Raw genomic sequence first — 12,534 nt, 5'->3', positions numbered from 1 at the left:
CTTGAGTGCAGGGACCATTTTTTTTTTTTGGTGAGGCAATTGGGGTTAAGTGACTTGCCCAGGGTCACACAGCTAGTAAGTGTCAAGTGTCTGAGGCTGGATTTGAACTCAGGTACTCCTGAATCCAGGGCCGGTGCTCTATCCACTGTGCCACCTAGCTGCCCCTGCAGGGACCATTTTTGAGCCTTCTTTCTGCCTCTAAGCACTTAGCACAGTGTTTGGCACATAGTAAATGCTTAATAATTGCTTGTTGACTATTTTCTCTATGTTCTCACTTTATTTCTATACCATAAAATCTCTTCTTATCATTGTACAGCCTTGTCTGACACTTTGTGACCCCATGGACCATAGCATGCCAGGCCCTTCTACCCTCAACTATCTCCCAAAGTCTGCTCAAGCTTATTTTTATTGCTTCCATGACATTATCTATCCATCTTATCTTCTGCCATCCCTTTCTCCTTTTGCCTTCAATCTTCCCCAACATCAGGATCTTTTCCTATGAGTCCCATTGTTTCACATTATATGGGAAAAGCATTTAAGCTTCAGTTTTAGTATTTGAAAATCCCTAGCTTCCTTCAGAGGCCAGTTCAAATGTTACCTTCCACACAAGGTCTTTTCTTATCCCAGTAGTCATGGCTTCTTAACCTTTTTTATGTAACAAGGACTCCTTCTGCAGTCCGGTGAAACCTATGGATTCCTTTTCAGAACAATGTTTTTAAATGCATAAAAGAAAATACAGAGGATTACCCATCCCAGCTCACAAACCTTTGGAAAGGATCATGAGATTCTTTAGGCTTCCTTGGATCCAAAATTAAGTATTACTACCCTATGATGACAAAGAATAAGACTAGTCAATATTGGAGAGGTTATGGGAAGATAGGCACATTAGGGCATTTTTCCTTTTTTTTTTTTTTTTTTGGTGAGGCAATTGGGGTTAAGTGACTTGCCCAAGGTCACACAGCTAGTAAGTGTCAAGTGTCTGAGGTCAGATTTGAACTCAGGTCCTTCTGACCCCAAGGCTGGTGCTCTATCCACTTCGCCACCTAGCTTCCCCCACACTAAGTGCATTTTTAGTGGAGTTGGGAATCAGTACAACCATTCTGAAAAGCTGTTTGAAATTATGCAAATAAAGTGACAAAAATGTCTATTCCCTCTGACCCAGAGATTCCACTACTAGGCATATAACACAAGGAGGTCATTAATAGTAAGATAGTCTCTATATCCAACAAAATATTTACAGCATTACTTTTTGTAACAGCAAGGAACTAGAAACAAAGTAGATGCCCTTGCACTAAAGAATAGATAAACAAATACACAAATATAATGGAATGATAAAAAAATGATGAATATTTTAAATATAGAGAAGCATAGAAAGACAAATAAACTGAAGTACAACAATGTAAATAACAACCACCACAAGCTAAGAAAAAGTCAACATTGCAATCTTACAAAGAAGAAGCACAGCCTCAAAGAAAAGATATAAAGAGATTCCTCCTCTAAGTCCTTTTCATAGGTGTGAGGTTTGTGAACATGGCACATTGCGGCACGTATTCTTGGACTTTTTCAACATGTTGTTGTTGCTTTTTTTTTTTTTTTGCAGGGCAATAGGGGTTAAGTGACTTGCCCAGGGTCACACAGCTAGTAAGTGTCAAGTGTCTGAGGCTGGATTTGAACTCAGGTACTCCTGAATCCAGAGCTGGTGCTTTATCCACTGAGCCACCTACTGCCCCTGTTGTTGCTTTTTTAAAAAATATTTTTATTCAAAAATATTCTTTGTTATCTGGCATTGTTCTCAAAGAAGGGAAAGGAGACTTGGAGAATTTTTGATGATGTAAAAAACAAAAGGTATCAATAAAAATAATTTTTAAAAACCCTGCTCTTGTTAATAGTACTTTTTTCTTCCTATCAAATTACTTTGTACTTAACTTGTATATATTTTGTACTTGTTTGTCTGTGTATATGTTATTTCCTTCTCTAGGATTTTAGCTTCTTAAGGACAGGACTGTTTATTTTTTACCTTTGCTCAACACAAATACCTGGCCCATTATCAATATCATTATTATTTATTATTTAATCTAACTCAGTACCTGATATATAATAGGTGTTTAATAAATCCTTGTTGAATTAAATTGTATTTGTATATTAGGAAAAAGATGCATCATTGTTTGGGAATAAGATGGAATATTTTAGAAAACTATTCCCTGTTTGTTCTAAGCATAGCATACCAGAGTTAGTGCAGACACTTTAAATTTTATTCTTTTCTACCGTAGCCAGAACCATATGTTTGGGATCAAGATACAACTTTTACACCAAAATTTTTCTTAATGCATTGAAATAAGCCCAAAGTCAATTTTCTTATTAAAAAAAAAAGGAACAGGAACAGCATTCGTTCCTTCTTTTAGGATTTTCCTCATAAACACTAAAGTAACCAAAAGAAACTAGCATCACAGCCCAAGCCCACATACAACCTCAGAGTTTAGTCATAATCTTCACAACGACATTATGTAATCTTTCAAACTACTAAGAGACATTTCCGTAAGCACAGTACAGAGACCCACCCAAGTCTCTATCCCGGTGGATCTATTGAACACATAGCCCACAGAGACTCCTGAAAAATCAATCTTTTCCAGTCATTTATTTTTTTTAATTAAATTTTATTTTTTCAATCAATCAAAATCTTTCTTCTCTGCCTCCTACTGTGTCCCTTCTCACCAACTGAGAAAGAAAGAAAGAAAAACACACAATGAAACCCCTGTTATAAAAGTATAGAGACAAGCAAAACAAATTCCTACATTGGCCACATCAAAAAAAAAAAAAAAAGAGATGTCTCAATCTGCACTCTGAGTCCATCACCTCATTGTTAAGAAGTGTTCAGCATGTTTCATCATGAATCATTTGGATTGTGGTTAGTCAATGTGTTGATCAGGATTCTTGCCTTTCAGAGTTGTTTGTCTTTACAATATTGTTTTTATTGTGTGAATTGCTCTTTTAGTTCTGCTTATTTCACTCTGTATCAGTTCATACAAGGCTTTACAGGTTTCTCTGAAATCTCCCCTTTATCATTTCTTACAATGTGTTTCATCACATTCATATAACACAATTATTCAGCCTTTTTCCATCTGATGGGCAACCCCTTGGTTTCCAATTTTTTTTGCCACCACAAAAAGAGTTGCTAGAAATATTTGCATACGTATGGGTTTTTTTTACTTGTCTTTTATCTCTTTTGGGGTATAGACCTAGTACTGGTAACTGGATTAAAAGGTTTGTTGTTCAGTTGTGTCCAACTCTTCCTGATCCCATTTAGGATTTTCTTGGAAAAGATACTAGAGTGGTTTGCTATTTTCTTTTCCATCTCTTTTTATAGATGAGGAAACTGAGGCAAACAGGGTGAAGTGACTTATCCAGCCAGGGTCATGCAGCCAGTAAGTGTCTGAGACCAGATTTGAACTCAGGAAGATGAGTCTTCCTGACTCAAGGCCCAGCACTCTATCTACTGCATCACCTAGCTGTCTGGGTCAAAAGGTAGATGTGGTTTAATAGCTTTTGTGGCATAAGTTCATAGCTGCTTTTTCTAGGCATCATTTTAAGAAGCTTTTCCTTTCATCTTTGTCAGACTGCTTGGCCCTATGCATAGGTAAGATAGGAAGTCCCTACTCAGTATGAGTATTGAGTGAGAAGGAATTGGTTCTCTAGTGCCTGGTCCCTAACCCCTATTTTTAGTCAATGATATTAGCTGAATTGGATGCCAGCTGGCTGTTCACCTCTCTCAGATTCCTAGGCTCCAACTTGAGTCCCAGCTGTCCTTTCTTCTCCCTAGTGACATTACTAACCTTTGTCCAGTTAACCCATTTTGGCATTTTGGTCTACCATTCACTCAGTTCCCCCTCCCCCCCCCCACTCTCCTGTAGGATCTTTATTTGTTGTTTTCCTGCTTATACCTTCTTTCCTTCCTTCCTTTCTCTTTCCCTCTTTCCCTTCCTCCTTTCTTTTCTCTCTTTCTTCCTTCATTTCCTCCCTTCTTTCCTTCCTTTCTCCATTCCTTCATCCCCTCATTCTCTCCTTTCTCCCTTCCTCCCTTTCTCCCCTCTTCCTTTCTTTCTCTTCTTCTTACCTTCTTTTCTCCTTCTTTTCCTCCTTTCTTCTCTTCCCTCTGCCCTCTCTCCCTTTTTCTCTTCCTTAAGCCCCCAATCTCCTGAATACAGCCTACTTATTTCTATCCATGGATTTCTCCTTCCTCCAGTCTGAGCAAAAACTTATGTAGGTGAGGGAGAGAGGACTATTATATTGTAGAAATTCAATTCAAAGTAATTTATTATTTGTTATATATATATTACACTCACCCACTATGTACTAGGCACTGTGTTAAGTGCTGGGGTACAAGGACAAAACCAAAATAATTCTTGTCTTCAAGGAGCCTACAATCTGGAGGGTGTGGACAATTCTTTATATCCTCATGGTTGGAGGAACCACTGCTTAGTACAGGTACTTCCAGATGCAAGGAAGCTAAAGGAGAAGTGAGGAAAGCTAGGTGGAGTAGTAGATAGTGCTCTGGACATGAAGCCCTGAGTTAAAAACTAGCCTTAGACACTTACTACCTGTGTAACCTTGGGCAAGTCAGTTAACCCTGTTTGCTTCAGTATTCTCATCTAACATGGGGATCATAACACCCAGGGTTGTGATGATTGTGCCACCATTCCTGGTTGTAAACTCCTTAAGAACAAAGTTTATTTTTATTTATTTGTTCTTTTGTCTTACTATCTCAGTGCTTGACACCATGCCTAGTGCATAATAAATTATTTTGAATTGAATTAAATTCCTACAAAAGAGTAGTTCTCTCTCTCCTACATACCTAATAAGTTTTGTTCAGAAATCCATGGATAGAAATAAAAGGTCATCATTAGGAGATTGGGGACTAGAATAAATCTTAGAGGCTTGATTGGAAATACCATACCCTCAGACCACTCTGTATCTCACTGGTTAATAACCACTCCTCTTTTCTGTTTCATACCTTTCAATTATTATTTCTATCTCTCTTAATTTGATCCATCTCTAGGACTTGCAGTGGTCTGGATCATTGCCTATCTGAATATTTAGAAAACTCCCATGATTTCCTGCTGGTTTAATCTGGAGCTGATTTCCCCCTCTCATACTGGATAGGGTGGGCTATTGGGAAAAGTCCTTACAAAGCTTTCCTGGGAACTGAATATTTTTTTTAACATTATGTGTGGGAAAATATTCTCAAAGTATGGAAGGGGCACTATTTTTTTCAACTACTTACTTCTCCAGCTCCATTGGGAAAAGAAGGTAATGCAGGTCAAATCCTATTACAAGGAGTTCCAAGGGTGTGTCCAAATACTTGAATTGGACTGAACTGTTGTGCTGAATATTGCTTGGAATAAGTGGTCTTGAAGATCTTTGGGTTAGATAGCGAATGTATTGGTGCTTGTTGTTAAGTAGCTAGATCTAGAAACATGGATCCCTCTCTGCCTGGGGTACTTACCAGGCTTGACCCAATGGCTGGAATGGGAAAACAGGCTGTGGATCCCGTCTCCTGGCTAGCAGTCAAAACAAAGGAAGGAAACACAGGCAAAAGTTTCTGTGAACTGAATGTCTGAGTCACTGAGGGAGAGAAGAAAAATAGCATGTGTCAGTCTGGAACAGTCTTGGTTAGGGCAGTTTCTTTTGGCTAAAGTACTAGGGCCCCCCTGGAGAGGACCAGAAGACCTCACTTGGCTCTTACTAGCTGAATTTTTAGGTTTAGGATGAAACCATATTCAGTCAGATTCCATCTTCTTCACAAAGAAAGAAAATAGCAGTAAATGGAGGCCCTTGTGCTTCTGATTAAGCCAGATGAGTATCTGAATGGGGATCACTGTGTTAAATTCACCCCCCCCCCCAAAAAAAAAAGAAAACCCAGAAGCCTCTCTGGCATTTGGTGCTGGTGATTTTGGCTGCTGTCACCTAAGGAATTGGGAGTTTTGATTCCAAAGGCCATGAACTTGGGACTGTAGTTTTCCCCTTTTACTTCCATCTGGTATTTCCTTTTCTCTTTTGGTTAGAAGTGGAGTCTTGTATTTTACGAGCAGGTCAGTACTTCCTCTGTATTGTCTTAGAGGGTTGCCTATGTCACTGAGAAAGCTTAAGTGATTTATCCAGGATGTGGATCAGAGGTGGATTCAACCAGGTCTTCCTGGCAATTCAATACAAAATGGAAATAAAAGCAGTAAGAATTTCCCTCATAGTCACATAGATTATCACTAATGTTTCTTTAAAAAAAGATTTTCAACTAATCAATAAACATTTATGAAGTACTTACTATTTGTAGTCACTGGGCTAGATATACACAAAGACAAAAATAAAATCATTTCTGCTTTCAAAGAATTTATATTCTTTTCAGGGTTCTTCTAAATTGGTGGTTATTAGCGTATCTGACTTTAAAAAAATATTATTTTGGGGCAGCTAGGTGGCGCAGTGGGTAAAGCACTGGCCCTGGATTCAGGAGTACCTGAGTTCAAATCCGGCCTCAGACACTTAACACTTACTAGCTGTGTGACCCTGGGCAAGTCACTTAACCCCCATTGCCTCGCAAAAAAAGAAAAAAGAAAAAAATTATTTTGATAGCTATATTTCAATATAATTGTTTTCCTTTGTAATTCTATGTATATTATTTTGCACATTAAAAATATTATTCTGCAGAACACATAGGCTTTACTAGATTGCCATGATACAAAAAAAGTTAAGAACTCTTGCTCTAAATGTATACTGAGACTACCTTGCATATGAATGCTACCACAGCAATCTGCCTAACATTTATTCTTTCATTTTTCTTTTCTTTTCTTTTTTTTTTTTGGTGAGGCAATTGGGGTTAAGTGACTTGCCCAGGGTCACACAGCTAGTAAATGTCAAGTGTCTGAGGCCAGATTTGAACTCAGGTCTTCCTGGATTCAGAGTTGGTGCTTTATCCACTGTACCACCTAGCTGCCCCATCTGCCTAACATTTATTAAAGAAAATAACTCAGTTACCAAATCCATTATTCCATTATTCTTTCGTAGTCTTCAATTCGAGTACACTCACAATCAAAAAAGTTTTAAATAGCATCATTGCCACTACTGTGCCATAAACACTTGGGATTGCAAGGTGTATTTTTAATGCATTGTTAATGCAAATGGGTTGACCAAACTTCTCTCTGCACTTGGATTAGAATCACAGCTGTAGAGCTGGAAAGGAACTTAGAGGCCAACTAGTCCAATAACCTTATTTTACAGATGAGAAAATGAAAGCTAGAGAGGATAAATGATATGCTCAGGGTTACGAGGGTAGTAAGTTACAGAGGCAGGATTTTAAACTAGGTCTCTTGACTCAAAATATAAAGTTTGACCTCAATGCTGGTTGCCTTCCCTCTATTGATTATCTTCAATTTATCCTGTATATTTTGTGTTCATACATAGGTGTTTGTATGTGGTCTTTCCCATTAGACTCTAAGCTCCTTGAGGGCAGAAGCCATCTTATGCCTTTCTTTGTATCATTAGCACTTAGCACAGAGCTGGGCACAAAGTAAGTGCTTAATAAATGCTAATTGGCTGACTCTCCAGAATATCATGATATCTCTTTAAATTTAATAATGTACCCTTCCAATTAAAGAAATTCTGTGGTGAGTCCTGTGATGGAAACAGCCACACCCATCCTCAGGTGATGGTCTTTCCACATCCCTCTGCAGGTGCTTCTTCTGTCATCAAACACTGTTGCTCCAGCTGACTGATCACCTGGGGGACCTTTGGATGGAAGCTCGGAAGCTTTCAAAATCACAAGGTCACCACAAGGACAAATCCATTTTTAGATACTTGTTCTCCTGAGATCAAGGAAGAACAAACAAAAGAAACAGAGACAGCTTTGCTCACAAAGACATGGTGGCCAGTTGGCAGAAATGCAGCCACTTTCCCAAGCAGCCCAGGGCAGTTTGTAAGGAGCTAAAATTCTAGCTAGTCTGTCTAAAATATCTAATGAGTGGTCGCCAATAAATTATAAGCTTTAGCAAGAGTATTTAAGTGTTTAAGTATTTATTAAAGAGTATTAGGATCAGAGAGAAAGGTAAAAATCTAACTATTTCTAAGAGACCCCATCATCTGATCTGCCATGGCAAGATCAGGAACCAAAAAAGATCCAATGCTTCCTCCTTCCTCCCAGAAGCCTCCTGTGTAACTGGGAACATCCCCCATCCACACGCGCACACACAGCTCCAAGCTAATTGGCTGGTAGCTTTGATAGACAGTACCCACAAGCAAATGTCACTTCCTGATGCCAAAGAAAAGCCGCATGGCTTGCCCTCAGACACTTTCTCCTCATGGCGGAACTTTCCTACAGTAACTCTCCAGCAGGTGGCGTCACTCCAATCGTTACAAGTTCTTGCCTCATTTGCCTCCATGAAGGAAAAAAGATAGAGAGGTCATTAGGCCATCCCTTGTGTATGTGACCTCAGTTCTGGCCCAGCACCTCCTGAGTCACTGGTACTTTCCACTCTGTAGTCAACCAAAGGACTTTTTTTTTGTTTTTGTTTTTTAAAGTGAGACAATTAAGGTTAAGTGACTTGCCCAGGGTCACACAGCTAGTAAGTGTTAAGTGTCTGAGGCCAGATTTGAACTCAGGTACTCCTGACTCCAGGGTCAGTGCTCTATCCACTGCGCCATCTAGCTGCCCCTGACCATTCTCTTTTGCTGAATATTCTACCTTTTTGCCATCAGAGGCATCTCCTAAACTCTCTAATCACTCTTCATCCTTTCCTCAGTACTTTGAAGTATGTATTCTTTACCATTCTGTCTTTGGCCCTCTTGCAACATATTTGCTACTGTGGTAAGCTCATTTACTCTCATTCAATTGTTCCTGTAATGACGTCTTTTAAATAAAATACTTTTAAATATAGCCATTTATTACATGCCTACTAAGTGTATGGCTGGATACTAGAGACACAAAGACAAATACAAAAGAATCCTGCATTCAAAGAGTTTAATTTTACTTGGATTAAAAATCTCCATCTCTAGCTTTGACCTCTCTTCAGAGTTCCAAATCTGCACTTCTGGACTGCCTTTAAAATTTATTTAGCGTTGTTAAGTGCCAACCAGAGTGGGAGTCCTATGTGTGTGGGGAGTCTTGGAAATGAGAGGTGGGGAAGTACTTGTACTATTGCAGATACAGGTGCACAAGTGAGAGACAATATACCTCCTGAGGCAAAACTGAGCCTGTTCTGCTAGCTTCTGGGTGGGGTTTCAAGGTATAAGGCTATAAAGTGAATGGCTGGCTCTACATCTTACACTAGAGTTGTGTAATAAATTTTTCTTTGTGATCAGATTCCAACTCTACTATAGGGCCTGAATGGTATGTCTTTAAAGGGTTGCTAAATTGAGTTGCTCTTTTAAGAAAGGTGAGGGTTAGAAAGTATGTGTCAGTGTTTAGGCCTTCTGCCTTAAGTATGTCTTAAAATGTAGTTTTCCCTGTCCCCAGGGGAGGCTATAAACAGGAGGGTGCTGGTAATATACACTATTTAACAACTGGGAAACGTGTATGCACATGCACTTTTAAGTATAACATGTTATTAACACTTGCTTAAGTCTAGACAATCAACAAAAAAATAAAGGCCTGATTTGCAGGGATAGATTTCTGATGAGCAAATGTTCACACTGAAACTTTAATAACTGGCTCTAAAGCTGGTTAGAACTGGCTCTGGCACATCCCAGGCTATATAAGTCTGATTGAGGGAAGGACTGTTAGGAGATAATGATGATAGGCTAAATCTGGGCCTGAATAAAGTAATGATGAATATGTCTGATATCAGGAGAGGATGGGCTGGCCATAGGAAGAAAGCAAGGCATCACTGCTGGACATTGTGTGTGTTCTGTCAAATATATTTTTCCCACCCCCTGGTGGGCAATTGGGGTTAAGTGACTTGCCCTGGGTCACACAGCTAGTAAGTGTCAAGTGTCTCAGGTCATATTTGAACTCAGGTCCTCCTGAGTCCAGGGCCGGTGCTCTATCCACTATGCCACCTAGATGCCTCCTGAATATCTTTTTGATATAATGAGAAAGTAAGGCAGAATCATCAGCCATTCTACATAACACCAAGAAAACCCAGACAGAAGAGATAGAAAAGAAATTCCATTAATAATAACAACTATAGAATTATCAAATAGTCAGGAGTTCACCTTCTAAGACACACAGAATCATATGAATACAACTATAATCTTCTTCATAGAAATAAAGGAAGACAAATAACGAGAGATACTAATTGTCATGGCCATGCCAATATACTAAAAAATGAAAGTGCTACCTTATTTAATTTATAGATTCAGGGTTATACCAATCAAATTACAAAAGAGTTACTTTATAGAGCTAGGAAAAGAAAAAAGAAAAATGAAACCCATCTGGAGGAACACAAGGTCAAGAATCTAATGAATAATAATGAACAATGAAAAAATAATAATGAATAATTATGAAAAATTATGAAAAATAATCATGAAAATAATGAAAAAAGTAGAAAGGAAAAGGTACCTAGCAGTATTGGAGCTTATCCTATGCTAAAAGTAGCAGTTATCAAGTTTAATTGTAGTTGAAAAAATAGAAAAGTTGATCTGTGAATTAGATTAGGTATGAAATACCATGATAAACCAAGGACTGTAATTAGTGGGGAAGGGATTTACTATAGGACAAAACTGTTGGAAAACAGAAGAGTGGTTTGGTATACAGGTAGGTACAGAAATCCCAAATGGAACTCATGGTCTGAATAGGTAACATACTTGTCCATTAGATTTCCCCCCAGGGTACTGTTCCTTTCTATCTGCAGAGAGAATCAACCTACCAGTTCCAAAGTTGTTGTGCATGGTATATGATGCTCCTTCACTGAAATTCCAATCTGAGTTTCAAAGAGAGGAAAGCAACAGCTCTGGTATTTCAGGGCAACGTTCCTAATATGAAGACCATATAAGGACAATTAGGGCAAATAGGAATTAAATAAAAAAGATCCATTCCCAGTACCATCAATACTATAGAAATGCTGGGAGGTATACCACTGTCATTCTGTCTGCTTTCCCCTGATTCACTGAGTGGTCAAATTTCGGCTATCGTTGGGACAAAAAATATTCAATAAGAATTGACCTTGAAGTAGTGAGATTAGAGGTGCTAGCAGCTAAATGGCTCAATGTCAGATATGTCAAAGTGATGCCAGAGACTGACATTGGATTCACTCCCTCTGACTGAATGACCAGACAAGGAACAGAAAAGCACTAACTGTCAAGATTTCTGGTTTACATTTGACTCTAAGGCCATGCCCTGAGCTTCTGGAAGTCTTAGGTCCAGAGTTCCTGGATCTTCAATGAATGAATGACCAGCTCTACTGAATGCATCAGTTGAACAGAAGTTGCAAACTATATTGAATTGTCTATACATACTCTTTAGCTTGCTCAGAGGCACAGGGGGGTTAGGTGGAATGGGGTGGGAACTAAACAAATTGACATATATTTCTTAATAATAATTCAGAGTGACCTAATGTATTTTGTTTTTAATGACTTAGGTCTGGGAGAGGCTGCAGGGTGCAGCTGAGCATTAGATCCTTTGTTGCTTTTATTGATTCTTCACCAAGAGGAGAACACAGGATATTGCTGAACAAATTTTGTTTGTTCCTATGGGGAAATAATTTTATTTCATAGCAAGATATACAGTAGAGTGCACATAGGAGTTAGAGTTAGGAAGACCTGAGTTGGAATCCTGCTTCAGATATGTGTGACTGTAGGCAAGTTAAGTTGTCTGTTTCTCATCTCTAAAATGGAGATAATAATAGTATCTATCTCACAGGGTTGTTGTGAGGATCAAATGAGTTAATATATGTAAAGTGCTTTGCAAACCTTAAAATGTAATAAATATCAGGTATTGTTAGATGATGATGATAAACTCACATAACTTGTTCAGAGAAATTTGTTCAAGGTGGAAGTGGGATTTTATAATAGGATAGGACCTTATCAGTGATTCTGATTGGGAAGATCCATCCTCCCTAGATAATGAACTGGCATGCATATCCAGTGAGAAGCAGAGTTGGGGTATAGAATTGTTGTTGTTCATTTGTTTCAGTTGTATCCGACTTTTCAATGACCCTCATTTGGGGTTTTCTTGGCAAAGATACTGGAGTAGTTTGCCATTTCCTTTTCCAGGTCATATTTACAAATGAGAAAACTGAGATAAACAGGGTTAAGAGACTTGCCCAGGGTCACACAGCTAGTAAGTGTCTGAGGCTGGATTTAAACTCAGATCTTCCTCCTTCCAGGCCTGGTGGTCTATCCACTGTCACCTAGCTGCCCCAGGGGATAGGATACCATCTACTAACTGTGAGATATATACTGTTTGACTCTTTCCCAGTTGTGGGGTGAAATGAATACCTACAGGCTAGTGTTGGATCAGTATCTGAACCCCCCTGTTGAATAGGATTAAGTGAGTAGCCAGCAGAGCCCTCTGGTGGTTAAAGGATTTTGTTCAGAGTTCCAGGAGAAAAACCT

Source organism: Dromiciops gliroides, chromosome 2 (genome assembly GCF_019393635.1).
Source record: "Dromiciops gliroides isolate mDroGli1 chromosome 2, mDroGli1.pri, whole genome shotgun sequence".
Lineage (NCBI taxonomy): Eukaryota > Metazoa > Chordata > Mammalia > Microbiotheria > Microbiotheriidae > Dromiciops > Dromiciops gliroides.
This window is presented reverse-complemented; position numbering follows the sequence as displayed.